We start from the raw sequence: 15265 nt of genomic DNA, 5'->3' as shown, positions 1-15265 counted from the left end.
GCATAGTGCTTGGCACACAGTAAGCACTTAATGCTTTGGGAATGCTTGTAAACTGACTAATACATGTCCTCAGTGCCATGACCTAAGACTATTCATTACAGAAGGCTTTGGCCATCTTCATTAGTTGAGATCTTTTTCTATCCCAAGAATTCCCTACAATAATGAAGCCACATATCTGGACACTTCTCAATGCCCTCCCCAAACAAGGTTAAGTTCTAAGATGAGGGGGAAAAAAGTACAGCATTTACACCGCATTTTAAAGTTTGCAAAGCACTTTACTGTACTTGTTATCTAATTCGATCTTCACAATAATCCTGTGAGGTAGAATGCCATCATTATCCCCATTTTATAGATGAGGAAACAAGTGAGGTGACCTACCCAGGATCAAATAACTAGTAATGTCTGAGGCATTGATTCCAAGCCCACTACTCACGTAGAATATGTCATAAGCATCAGAGATGGAACTGAAAACTTTGCCCCCTGAGCTCTTTCCTCTGTACTAGGCCACACCTGGGATTGAACTCAGTAACCACAATACTTGAAACTAATCTTGGACTGAAATCACAGATCAATAGAATATTGAAGCATATTCTGAACAAGAACAGTTTTTAATTTGCTGATAATGAGCTCTTTCTTCACCTCCTAGCTAGAGGCAATTAGCTGATGGAGTAGAAAGATACTTCAAAAGCAAAGTACAAGCAAAATTTAGAGAGATGCAGGATTCCTGGCTCAGTAGGAAGGCAGATGAAATTCAGTTTTATGCTGATAGTAACAATCCAAAGCACTTTTATGATTCCCTGAAAGCTATTTATGAACCAAAAACTTATGGTGCATCACAACTACTCAGTGCTGATGGAGTCACATTGATTTGTGATAAGGACATGATCCTAGACAGATGGGCTGAACACTTCCATAGTGTTCCCAACAGACCATCATCAATCAATGCTGAGGCCATTGACTGTTTACCTCAGGTTGAAGTCAATCCCTCCTTAACTGATCCTCCAACTGAAGAAGAGGTTTTGAGGGCCATTAGGCTCCTTTCATGTGGCAAAGCACCTGGTGCTGATTCTATTCCAGCTGAGATTTACAAGGTAGGGGGACCATTGCTTATACAAAAGCTGACTGAAATTTTCTAGGTTATGTGGCAAGAGGAGGTTATCCTCCAGGAGTTCAAGGATGCCTCCATTGTCCATCTCTATAAAGGTAAAGGGAATGGATTCACTTCTGACAATTACAGGGGGATCTCTCCATCACTGCTGGCAAAATTCCTGCTAGAGTTCTCCTTAACAGGCTGATCCTTCACCTGGAAGATGGGCATATGCTTGAGAGCCAGTGTGGCTTCAGAAAGGGCCAAGGAACAGTCGATATGATGTTTGCTGCCTGACAACTCTGGGAGAAATGCCAGGAGCAGAAGAGAGGTCCGTACACAATGTTTGTGGATCTGACCAAGGCCTTTGACACTGTTAGTAGTGAGGGCTTATGGAAAATAATGTCAAAATTTGGCTGCCCAGAGAAGTTCATCAATATTGTACATCAATTTCATGAGGGCATGTTTGCCTGGGTTCTGAATAATGGACAAAGCTCTCATGCCTTTCCAGTCACCAATGGAGTGAAACAGGGCTATGAGCTTGCTCCCATGCTTTTTAGCATGATACTTTCAGCCATATTGACAAATGCTTTCAATAAGAATGAACACAGCAGGCATCAAGGTCAACTACTGTACTGATGGTAAGTTCTCCAATTTGAAAAAATTCTCTCAGACCAAAGTGGAGGGAGTGTTGGTGCATGATTTTCTGTTTGCAAATGATTCTCAATGCAGCCTCTGAAGCTGAGATGCAACAAAGTATGAATCAATTAGCTGCTGCTTGTGCTAATTTTGGCCTAATAATTAATACCCAAAAAAACACAGATGCTCCATCAGCCACCACTACACCATTCATATGTGGAACCATCAATTACAACAAATGGAGAAGTTCTGAATGCTGTGGAGAAGTTCACTTACTTTGGTAGCATACTTTACAGAGATGTATACATTGACAACGAGGTTGATGCATGCATTGCCAGAGCTAGCTCAGTGTTTGGGAGGCTCTGAAGAAAGGTTTGGGAGAGAAGAGGTATTAGACTGACTACCAAACTGAAGATCTACAGAGCCGTTGTACTGACCTCATTGTGAAACATGGACAGTCTACCAGTGCCATGCCAGGAAACTGAATCACTTCCATTGGAACTGTCTTAGGAAGATTCTGAGGATCACCTGGCAGGATAAGGTACCAGACACTGAAGTCCTTCCTCAAGCTGAACTGCCAAGTATTCAAACTATGCTTCAGAGAGTACAACTCCAATGGGCTGACCACGTTGTTTGAATGCAAAATGTACGCTTGCCAAAAAGACTATTTTGGAGAACTTGCATGGGACAAGTGATCATATGGTGTCCAGAAAAAACAATACAAGGACACTCTCAAGGTCTCTCTCAAGAATTTTGGATTTTACTGCGCAACATGGGAGACACTAGCACAGGACTGCTCAGCATGGCGTGCCCACATAAGAAAGGGTACTGTGCTCTTTGAGCAAAGCAGAATTGAGACAGCACAAAGTAATGCAGGATGCGCAAATTTGGGATATCCACCCCAACAGACTATCTGTGCCCAACCTGTGGTAGAACATTCCAAGCTCGTATTGGTCTGATCAGCCACAGTTGGACACACTGAAATTTCACTTTACAATGCTGATGTCATTTTGGTCCTCTTCAAAGACGAAGGACAACAACCAACCAACTAACTAAGCAAGGTGTGAGATTTAAATACATGTAGCCACAATGTCTAGGTATAAGCCTAAACACATGTTCCCTAAATGGGCAGAGCAGGGGAGATTTAGAAAGGGCTCAGGCTCTTTTTCTCTGTTAGATTCCTCTTACATGGGAGGGACACAGGCACATACCCTAAAAAGTGCACACTCAGAAACAAAGGCATTGCTACATTGAGTCAGGCTCACGGCCAAGTTAGCCCAGCTTTCTGTCATCCACACATGCAGCAAGGGTCATGTCCTAGAACAAGGCTGTCCATAGTCATGCCCACCTTGAAAGCTCAGTATATAACAATAACGCCCATTTACATGGTGCATCACAGTTACAAAGCACTTTAAACACATCTTCTCATTTCATCCTTCTACAACTCTGTGAACTAGTTAGTATTGTTGTACCCATTTTATAGATGATGAAACTGAGGCTGGGAGAGGTGAAGACACTTACCTAAGATCACACAATTAGTAAATGGCAGAGCTGAGATTCAGATCCAAGTCTTCTGGCCCCAAATCCTGTGCTCCTTCCACTACACCAGGCTGCCTTTCTTAGCAGCCATCACACACATGTGTCTAAACAGAATCTTCTTATATTCTCTGCCAGCATCCCCTCTTAGGGTAATGAGTTTCCTAAGTTTATCTCCTGCTGGGTGGAGTAGGGTTTCCTTTTACTTGCCCTAGCAAATTTGCCCACAGCTTAGCAATAAGTTGCAATTGATGCTCTACCTTGTACTAGAATTATGGATTCTGGTCACTAAGCCCATGTTCACACTTCCATAACATTCATGGTCTCCTCGATTTTAAGCATCTCCTCTCTGAGATGGCACTGTTACAAACTGAGTGTTGTAATGTCCTCCTCCCGGAGCCAGTCTTCCAATTGTTACCTGCTTCTCTAGTTCCATTTAATTTTCTTGAGAGGCAGCCACAAGAAAGAAAGAAAGAAAGAAAGAAAGAAAGAAAGAAAGAAAGAAAGAAAGAAAGAAAGAAAGAAAGAAAGAAAGAAAGAAAGAAAGAAAGAAGGAAAGAAAAGAAAAAGAAAAGAAAAAGAAAAGAAAAAGAAAAGAAAGAAAGAAAGAAAGAAAGAAAGAAAGAAAGAAAGGAAGGAAGGAAGGAAGGAAGGAAGGAAGGAAGGAAGGAAGGAAGGAACGAAGAAAAGGAAGGAAGAAAAGGAAGGAAGAAAAGGAAGAGGGAAAAAGAGAGAAGGGAGGAAGGAAGAAAGAGAGCAAAGAGGCATAGTAGATGGAGCCTTGGTCTGAGATGTGGCTCAGTGGAAAGAGTGCTGACTAGAAAACCACAGGACATGGGTTCAAATCCTACCTCTCATACCTAGTACACATTGGTCAACTCACTAAACCCCTCCCCATGACTCAGTTTCCTCATTTGCAAAATTCGGGGTTGACTAAATAACCTCACAATTCTAAATCTGTAACTCTAAAACTGAGTCCCCATTCTTTCCCATATATACACACTCTTTTTTTCTCTTGACTGCTTCTCATGGTGCATGTATCCCCTCTAAACGTATGTGCTTAATTTGCATTCTGGTACATGATTTTGTGCTTGCTGACTTGATGCTATGTAAATGATCTCTTATTTCATGTGCTAATACATTGCTTCCCCAATTAGAGACAGACACAGTATGATGTAATTAAAAGAACCTATGTTATATGTTTCTATAAATGGAAGTTGAATCCTATGTTGCCCACCTGGCCTTGTGACCTTGCGCATCCCAAGGACTTTGGTCCAAGCATCCCAGGAACCTGATTTCCTTACTTGTGAGGGGGTTTAGTGAGATAATCTCCAGGGCGCCTTCCAACTCTAACATTCTATCCCACAAGCCACATGATGACTGGGACTATTTCTTTTATGTTCCTAGGACAGTGCTCCACTCAGGCCCATCCTTAACGAGCTACCAGGGCCCAGAGCAAATAAAAAAGGGTACTATAACTCAGCCCCAAACCTCCAGGTTCCCCAAATTCATCCAATATTTAAGATGAACTTGAAGGGCAGCCTCTGGAGGGAAACCACATACTGAAGTTCTGAGTGAGGGAGAGCTCACTCCAGTCCCAAGCCTTCCTGAGTAGATAATCTTCATGAATTAAAGACCCTCCCCACCAAATTTACCCTCAGGGAGTCAATTATATATATACAAATGGAGAGCTGGGAAGGACCTCAGAGGCCATAGAGTCCCACCCTCTTATTTTACACATTAAGAGGAAAATTGAGTCCCAGCAAAGTAAAATAATTTACCAAAGGCTACACAGGAAGTAAGCATGAGAGATAGTATTGGAACCCATGTTCTCTGACTCTAAAGCCTAGTGTTGCTGCCACTGCAGCAATCCTCTGGATCTTGGGCCTTCTCCACTGAGCTAGGCTGGTCTACATCTCACAGATGCACAGTCCATTGTTGAGCCAGGACTCTGGCCTTCCAGTGGGTAGGAAGAGGTCAGAGTTCTCTTCCTGCTAGTACAGCTTTTGAGAATCCAGAGGCACATCTGTGCCAGTATGAGGTGTCAAAATAAGAATTGAGTGAAGCTGAAAGGAAGCCACAGAGATAAGGAGAGGTAACGTCATCTTAGTGAAATAGGGGGAGGGGAGACTTAGAGGTTGATGACATGATCCTTTTATTCACCCTCATTGAAGTCTCAGGGATTTCACCTGCCCTCTTGGCAGCCCAGAGACCCAGACCAAGGCAAGCATGCTGCCCTCTGGACCCTTGATTGAGTTTAATGATAAGGAAATGGAAGCCTAGTGAGAGGAAGTAGATTGCAGAGGTAGATAGGCATGCTGGACCAGAAGACCTGTGTTCAAGTACTACTTCCAATACTTATTAGCTTAGAAGACCATGGGCAAATCAGCTAACCCTGCTCATTCTCAGTTTCTTTATCTGAAAAATGGGGATGATAATAATTATAATACCTCCCTCCAAGATTCAAATGAGATAATATATAAGTACCTTATAAATTTTAAAGGATCATATACATTCTTGTATACATATATATGTATATGTCAATTATCATACTGTTATTATCCAAGGTTATACCACTAAGTTAGGGGTAGAAACTAGAATTACCATTTATGCCTTACCTTCTTGCCCCGTCCCCTGTACACCATACCATATGGCCTCTTTAAAAGTACTTCTAGTTGAGACAAAAGATTTTTTTCTGACTCATCTTGCAAAAATGACCAATTCTTTGCAATACAGGCTTCACTGGGAAACCATGTCAGGTTGACCTCCTCCTATTATATCTCCTCAACAACTCTGTGTGAAAGGAGGAGCACAACTCCAGTATCAGCAACAATCTCTCTCAAATTCCCTCACACGCTTTCATCATTTCTTTTTGGACTCTGACTCTGTCTTCTTTTGCTTGGAGAGAAGAAAGGATGGTTTGTCAAACCCTTCTTATCCTCCCCTCTCTAGAGTTCATTAACCCCAGTGATCATACAATCATGGGCTCTCAAAGCTGAAAGAGATGTCAGAGGTCATCTGGTCCAACCCAGTCTTGAATAAGAATCTGCCCTTTAATAGCTTCAATTCCTTTGGGGGCTCACTGGTGTGAAACATAAAGTATCAGGTCAGATTTTTTTCTATCAGTTTTTCTGAATTAGTTTTCTTTTCTCTCATATTTTTTGAAAAAGAGGTGAAAAAAGATCTGTTTCCCTCTGTATCTCTCCTTCTCCTTCCTTTGGAGGGGTGGAGGAAGGTTTCCTCCAGCATACCCAACAAGCGGACATCTAGACTTTGTTTGAATACTTCCAAAAAACCCTCTATCAACCAGGCAATCAATTAGTACAGATTAATAGATTCTTCATCACCATCATTATCATTATCATCTTTGATAACTTTTACATGGTCCTTAAAGTTTGCAAATTACTTTACAAATATTATCTCATTTTATCCTCTCAATAGCCCGGAGACATAAGTGCTATTTTTGTTCCCTAGAAGAGGAAACTGAGGCAAACAGATGCTAAATGACATGTAGGGTCACATAGCTAATCCAGATCCATTCAGTGCTCTCTCCACTGCTTCATCTAGATCTTCTCATAAGAGCTAAAATACCTGCATGACCTTGAACAAGTCACTTAATCTTTAAGGGATCTTAGCTTTTTATTCTGTTCTCTGGGGCTAAGTGGATCTAAACTTATCTTCTCCACAAAAGCCCTTCTGATCCTTGAACACAGCTATTACATTCCCCTCTAAATCTTCTCTTCTCTAGACTCTTTTGCCTGACCCTCACGAGATATGCCCTCAACTTCACCATCCTAGAAACCCTCATCTTAACACCTTCAAGCTTATCGATATGCTTTTCAAAACATAATCTCTAGAACTGAACTCTAGACATGATCTGATTGGGGCAGAGCATTACCAGACTCCTTCCTCCTTAGTCCTGGACACGTGGCTTCTTTCATTCTTAACTGATACCGCTTTAACTTTTTTGGCCTCCAAATTTTCCTATCACTGCCCCACCGCCACCCCCTCAATTGTGGTCTAGTCAGGTCTCTTCCAGCCTCGTTCTTGTGAAGTTGACTTTTGGAAAATAAAAGTAATGCTCTCCACTCACAACTGTTCAATTTCATCTTAGATTAGCTCACTGAGGTCTTTTGGATTCTGACTCTGTCATCCACACATTAACTCTTCTTCCTAGACCAGTGTCATCTATAAACTAGTGAAGTCACCCAACCCTGGCACTAGCCATGACATTGAGAAAAATGTTGAACAGTACCCAGGATCCCAGAAATTGCTGCCTGTCTTCTGTTCAATTCTATCCAATTCAAAAAGTATTTATTAAGATCCGATTATATGTCAGGCACTGTGCAAGACTCAAGGTATGCAAACAAAAGTGAAAGTCCCTATCTTTAAAGAATTTACATTTCATCAAGTATATACAACCAGTACACAAATAAGTTCTTGTTCAGTTGTTTCAGTCATGTCCAACTTTGTGATCCCATTTGGGGTTTACAAGAGTGGTTTGCTATTTCCTTCTCTAACTCATTTGACAGATGAGGAAGATGAGGCAAACAGAGGTAAGTGACTTGGCCAAGGTCACCCACCTAGTAAGTATCTGAGGCTGAATTTGAACTCAGGTCTTCTTGACTCCAAACTCAGCACTCTACCTACTGTGCCACCTAGCTGCCCCACGCAAAAAAGTACATATAAAGTATATACAAAATGAAAATTCTACAGGGTAAGCAGGAGAAGCCCTGCTCAGTTTGGTAAATCTCCTCCAGATTCGCCTCCCTGTTGAGACTACAGAGCACTGACTTTTGTCTCAAAGACCCATATCCACAGAGTTAGACATACAGGTCCCAGGGGCACCTTGCTGGAGAGACACAAGGAACTATCAATGGGTACCCAGTGACTAAGGCTCTCTCAAAGCTAGGGAGGTGGCAATTACTGAATTATGTCAGAGGGAATGTCCTCACTTTGTGACCTAGAAGAAAGAGCTAGGAAATAATTCTGCTTCTCCCATTATCAAAAGTTTTTTGTCTCTTTGGCTGTCAGCAAGTCTATGTCTGTGGTCTATGTCTATCTCCATGAGAAGTAGATCCTTCTCACCTACATCCACACCCTATAATCTCATCAAGTACATTGAGAGGACTCCTGGAATTTAATTCTGTGATCATCTGATCACCCCTGCACAATACAGTATGTCCCAAAAGTCTTGGTGGAATTTAAAAAAATATTTAAAGCTTTACTAAAGGTTTTTGGGACACCATGGATAAAGCAGTTGGGGGAGGGCTTAGGAAGTAGCACTAGCAATTGGGACAATCAACAAAGGCATAGAGTAGAAAGCAGCTGAATTCTATTCCTACTTCCAGTGTGAGCTGGTATTACTTGCCAAAGAAATGTTTTTAATTACCCATCTTTTCTTTCAGAAAGAAAGGGGGTATGATTGGGAAAAGACAACTCTTAGATTGCTTGTTAGTTTGAGTGCTGTGGGGAATTTCCAACATTGGTACCTCTGACAAAGAAAGCCATTTTCCTTGCAACTTTCCCTAAATATTTCTCTTCACATTCCAGGCAACATGATAGTCCAAGACAGGAGCATGGTCATGCCCCAATCAATCAATCACCTTCAATAGAATGAAAACTTGAGGAGGGCAGGGATTATTTCATTTTGTCTTTGTGTCTCTTGAACCTAGCACAGTACCTAGAACAGAACCTAGCACAGAGCCTAGCACCTAGTAGACACTTAATTAAAATATGTATTTATCAATTGATTGATTAAAACTGACATCTCCAGAGGGGTGGCATGTTGTCTTCTGGGGCAAAAAGACAGCGTGATATAGTGAATTGCAGACTGGTCTCAGAGTCAGGAAGACCTGAGTTCAAGTCTTACCTCTGAAACAAACCAGGTGTGTGACCCTGGGCAAGTCACTCACCCTTTCAATATGTCAGGCAACTCTTTAATACTATAAGAGATAGGAGGGGTGAAAGGGTGGAGCCAAGATGGCAGGATAGAGACAAGAATTCACCTGAACTGCCCCAAAGCCCCCTCCAAACAACTTACAAATAATACCTCAAATAGAATTCTGGAGTGGCAGAGACAACAACAGGTTGGGATGAAACAATTTTCTAGCCTAAGACAACTTAGGAGGCCAGCAGGAAAGATCTATCATACCTGGGTGGTAGTCACTGAGGAGCACAGCATTGTGCCATGGCAATGCTATCAGCAGGTCTTAGAGGCAGCTATAACAAACAACAGTAGTAGCAGCTTTGGGAATTCTTTACCCACAAATGGTAAGGGGGTCAGACAACTGATCAGAAAGTCTACAGAGGATCTTTTACAGGAGCTGAGTTTAGGACCCTGTTGCATAGCCCAGATGTAGTCCCCGATTGCAATTCAAGGGTGAAGAGGAGTGGCTGCAAGGGAGCAGCGACTCTGGTCATAGTTCCAAGGAAGAGAAGTGTGCTTGTGCTTCACTCATAAGGGAATAGGATTCCTGGTCTCAGTTCCAATGCAAAAAGGAATACCATTACTAGCAGCTACAGGAGAGTAATGCACCTGGTCATAATGTGAGGGTCAAGAGGAGTGCTATCACTTATGGCTATAGGAGAACAAGGTCTCTTCCTGGATAAAGTCTAGAGCACAGGCCAAAAGGCAGTAACCATACATTTCTTTGGATCATATCATCTCAGAAAGACCAAAAACTTACCGACCCCTAGAAGTAGTTCTGAAAATAGCAACATGAAAAACATGAAGATTGGGACAGTGGCCCCTTCACCTTGGGAATAAAGCTCAACTTTAACATAAAATTAAAAGTCAAGAAATAGGTTGAAAAAATGAGCAAACAATGAAAAAAGAGCCTGACCATAAAAAGTTACTCTAGTGACAGAGAAGAGCAAGACAAACTCAAAAGAAGACAAATAAGTAAAAATAGCTACAAGCAAAGGCTCATAGAAAAAATGTGAATTGGACACAAACCCCCCAAAATAACATCTTAAAAAAACAGAATTGGTCAAATAGTAAAAGAGGCACAAAAATGCACTAGAAAAAAATCTCCGTAAAAAATTGAATTGGCCAAATGGAAAAAGAGGCACAAACAATCACTTAAGAAAATAATTCCTTAAAAATTAGAATCAAGTAAGCAAAAGCTACTACTTCAGACATCAAGAAACAATAAAACAAAGTCAACAGAAATGTGAAATATTTCATTGGAAGAACAACTGACCTCGAAAATAAATGAAGGAGAAATCACTTAAGAATTATTGGACTATATGAAAGTCATGATTTTTTTTTTAAAAAAGGAGTCTAGACATCATTTTCAAGAAATTATCAAGGAAAACTGTTTTGGTATCCTGGAACCAGAGGGTAAAATAGAAATTGAAAGGATCCCCTGATCACCTCCTGAAAAAGATCCCCAAATGAAAACTCCCAGGAATATTATAGACAAATTTCAGAGCTTCCAGATCATGGAGAAAATATTGCAAGGATTCAGAAAGAAACCATTCAAATTGTGTAGCTACAGTCAGAATCACATGAGATTTAACAGCTTCCACATTAAAGGATCAGAGGGTTTAGAATATGATATTCTGGAGGGCACAGGAGCTAGAATTATAGTCAAGAATCACCTATGCAACAAAACTGTGTATTGTCCTTCAGTGGAAAAAAGGATATTTAATTAGAGGACTTTCAAGCATTCCTGATGAAAAGACCAGAACTGAATAGAAAATCTGACTTTCAGACAGAAGACCTAAGGGAAGCATAAAGAGTTACGCATGAAAGATAAATCATTGGGGATTCAGTGAGGTTAAACTTTATCATCATTAGGGCAATTAGAAGGAGTATGTATAAACATGGAACACAGTTATGAATTAACTTTGATAAGATGATTTACAAAAAAATTTAAGGGATAAGAAAGAGGAATGCACTGGAAGAAAGCAGAAAGGAGAGATAGAATGGGGGAAATCATCTCACATATAAGAGATGTGAAAAAATAGCTTTTACAGTAGAGGGAGAAATGGGGGTGGGGTGACAGGCAACACTTGAATCTTAGTCTCCTCAGAATTGGCTCAAAGAGGGAATAACATGCATACTCAGTTGGGCATAGACATCTATCTTACCCCACAGAGAAGCAGAAGTGGAAGGACAAAGAGAAGGGTGACTGATAGAAGGGAGAGTGGATTAAGGGAGGCAGTGGTCAGAAGCAAAACAGACTTTTGAGGAGGGCTGGGGTGCAGAGGGGAGAGAGGGAAGGAGAAAGAGAGACAAAGACAGCCAAAGAGAAGGATAAACAGGGAATAAATAGAATGGAGGGAAATACACAGTAATAATGACTGTGAATGGGAATGGGATAAACTCACCTATTAAATGGAAGTAGACAGAAGAAAGAATTAAAAACCAGAATCTAACAATGTGCTTTTACAAGAAACACACATGAAACAGAGACACACAGAGAAAGTAAAAACAAAGGACTAGAACAGAATCTATTATGTTTCTGATGAACTTAAAAAAAGCAGAGGTAGCAACCACAATCTCAGACAAAGCAAAAGCAAAAATAAAACTAATTTAAAAAGATAAAAAGGAAAACATTCTGCTAAAATGTACCATAGTCAATGAGGTAATATCAGTACTAAACATATATGCAACAAATGGCAGAGTATCCAAATTCTTAATGGAGAAGTTAAATGAATTACAGGAGGAAATAGCCTTAACCTTAACCTCCTTCTCTCATAATTAGATAAATCTGATCATAAAATAATAAAAAAAAGAAGTCAAAGAGTTGAATAGAATTTTAGAAAAGTTAGATATGATATACCTCTAGAAAAAACTGAATGGGGATAGGAAGGAACATACTTTTTCTCAGTGGTACATGGCACTTTCACAAAAATTGACCATGTATTAGGGCATAAAAATCTCCCAACCAAAGGCAGAAAAGTAGAAATATTAAATGCACCCTTTTCAGACCATAATGAAATAAAAATTACATCAATGGCCATCGAAACATAGACTAAAAATTAACTGGAAACTAAATAATCTAATAACAAAGAATGAAAGGGTCAAAGAACAAATCATAGAAACAATCAATAATTTCATTAAAGAGAAGGACAATAATGAGACAACATACCAAAACTTATGGGAAGCAGCCAAAACAGTACTTAGGGAGAAATTTATATCTCTAAAAGCTTACAAGAATAAAGCAAAGAGCAGATCAATGAACTGGGCAAGCAAATTTAAAAAGTAGAAAAAGAACAAATTAAAAATCCTCAATTAAACACCAAATTAAAAATCCTGAAAATCAAAGCCAAGATGAATGAAACTGAAAGTAAGAAAACCATTGAACTACTGAATAAAATTAGGAGTTGATTTTTTATGAAAAAACCAATAAAGCATATAAAACCTTGGTTAAGATGAGATTTTCTTTCAAAAAAGAAAGAAAACCAAATTACTGAAACCAAATTTCAAAAATGAAAAACATGAATTCAATACCAATGAAGATGAAATTAATCAATTTCATATTAATCAACTCAATAAAGCAATCATTAAGAGCTATTTTGCCCAACTACATGCCAGTAAGTCTAACAATCTAAGTGAAATGGATAAATATTTACAAAAAATATAAGTTGTCCAAATTAACAGAAAAGGAAATGGAATACTTAAATAACCCTACCTTAAAAAAAAGAAAGTGAGCAAGTCATAAATAAACTCCCTAAGAACAAATCTCCAGTACCAGATGGATTCACAAATGAATTCTAATGAACATTTAAAGAACAACCAATTCCAATATAAACCATTAAGGAAAATAAGCAAAGAAGGAGTCCTACAAAATTCCTTTTATCACACAAATATAGTACTGATACCTGAACTAGGGAGAAGGAAAACAAAGAAAGAAGACTATAGACCAATTTCTCTAACGAATATGGATGCAAACATTTTAAATAACATACTAGCAAGGAGATTACAAAAGTATATGACCAGGTAGGATTTATATCTGGAAAGTAGAGTTGGTTCAATATTCGGGAAACTCTCAACACTGACCATATCAATAACAAAAACAATAAAAATAATCTCATTACATCAATAGATACAGAAAAAAGCCATTGACAAAATACAACACTCATTCTATCAAAAACATCAAAAAGCATGAAAAAATGGAGCTTTCCTTAAAATGACAAGTAGAATCTACCTAAAACTATTAGCAAGCAATATTTATAGTGGAAATAAACTGGAAACCTTCCCAATAAGATCAGGGGTGAAGCAAGGATGCCCATTTTTGCCACTATTATTAAATATTGTACTAGAAATATTAGCTATAGCAATAAGAGAAGAAAAAAGAAATTGGCAAGGAAAAAACTATCATTCTTTGCAGATGGTAAGATGGTATACTTGGAGAATCCTAGAGAATCAATTAAAAAACTAGTTGAAGTAATTAACAACTTTAGCAAAGTTGAAGGATATAATTAAACCCATATAAATCATCAACATTTCTATATATTATCAACAAACTCATCAGGAAGAGATAGAAGGAGAAATTCCACTTAAAATAACTGCAGACAATATAAAATACTCGGGAGTCTACTTGCCAAGAAAAACCCCAGAACTATATGAGCACAATTACAAAACACTTTTTGAACAAATAAAGTCAGATCTAAACAACTGGAGAAATATTAATTGCTCATGGTTAGGCCAAGCCAACATTATAAAAATGACAGTTGTACCTACATTAATTTACTTATTCAGTGCCATACTAAACTACAAAAAATTTTTCATACAGCTAGAAAAAAATAATAACAAAATTCATCTGGAAGAACAAAAGGTCAAGAATATCAAGAAAATCAATGAAAAAAATATGAAGGAATTTGGTCTAGCAGTACCAGATCTCAAACTGAATTAGAAAGGAGTAATCATTAAAAATCTAGGACTGATTAAGAAACAGAGTAGTGAATTAATGCAAGTGATTAGGTATACAATGAACAGTAGTATATGAGCATAGTAATCTGGTGTTTGATAAAGCCAAAGATCCAAACTTTTGAGACAAAAATTCATTATTTTATAAAAATTGCTGGGAAAACTGGAAATCGGTTTAAGAGAAACTAGATATGACCAATAGTTTTCACAGCATACCAAGATAAGGTCAAAATGGGTACATGATTTAGACATACGGGGTGATATCATAAGCAAATTAGGGAAGCATGGAAAATTTTACCTGTCACATATATGGATAAGGGAAGAATTTGTGACCAAATAAGAGATAGAGAGCAACACAGAAGCTAAAATGAATATTTTAGATTACATTGAAAGATTTTGCGCAAACAAAACCCATGCAACCAAGATTAAAAAGAAAGCAGGAAAAATTTACGGCAAGGTTCTCTGATTTCTCAAATACATAGAAAACTAAGTTAACGTTAGAAGAACACAAATCATTCCCCAATTGATAAGTAATCAAAGGATATAAACAAGCAGTTTTCAAAAGAGGAAATCAAAGCTACTTATAGTTCTAAATTGCTGCTGATTAGAGAAATGGTAATTTTAAAAGATCTGATATACCACCTAACACTTATCAGTTTGGTTAATATGACAGAAAAGGAAAATAACAAATGTTAGAGGGGACATGGAAAAATTGAGGCTCTTGGTGGAGTTGTGAACTAATCCAACTAGAGAGCAATTTGGAACTATGCCCAAAGGGCTACAAAAAATGTACATACCCTTTGACTCAGCAATACCACTATTCAGTCTGTATTTCAAAGAGATCAAAGAAAAAGGAAAAGGACCTATACATATAAAAACATTTATAGCAGCTCTTTTTTTGGTGGCAAAGAATTAGATATTGAAGGGATACCCATCAATTGGGAAATGCCTGAATAAGTTGTGATATATCATTATGATGGAATATTATCGTACTATAAGAAATGGTGAGCAGAAGGGTTTCAGAAAACTTGAGAAGACATCTAAGGACTGGTATAAAATGAAATGAGCAGAACCGAGAGAACATCATATACAGTAACAGCAATATTGTACAATGATCAATT

General features: G+C 38.6%; 1 protein-coding gene across 2 annotated transcripts in view; it reads right to left on the bottom strand.

Moving 5' to 3' along the window:
* The window catches only part of CD2 (CD2 molecule), a 45159-nt gene that overhangs the window by 25961 nt on the left and 3933 nt on the right, over window positions 1-15265 (bottom strand). The window lies entirely within an intron of this gene.

The sequence above is a fragment of the Notamacropus eugenii genome, chromosome 2, assembly GCF_028372415.1.
Source record: "Notamacropus eugenii isolate mMacEug1 chromosome 2, mMacEug1.pri_v2, whole genome shotgun sequence".
NCBI lineage: Eukaryota > Metazoa > Chordata > Mammalia > Diprotodontia > Macropodidae > Notamacropus > Notamacropus eugenii.
Note: the sequence above shows the minus strand (reverse complement) of the source record. Positions and strands in the feature narration are given on the sequence as shown.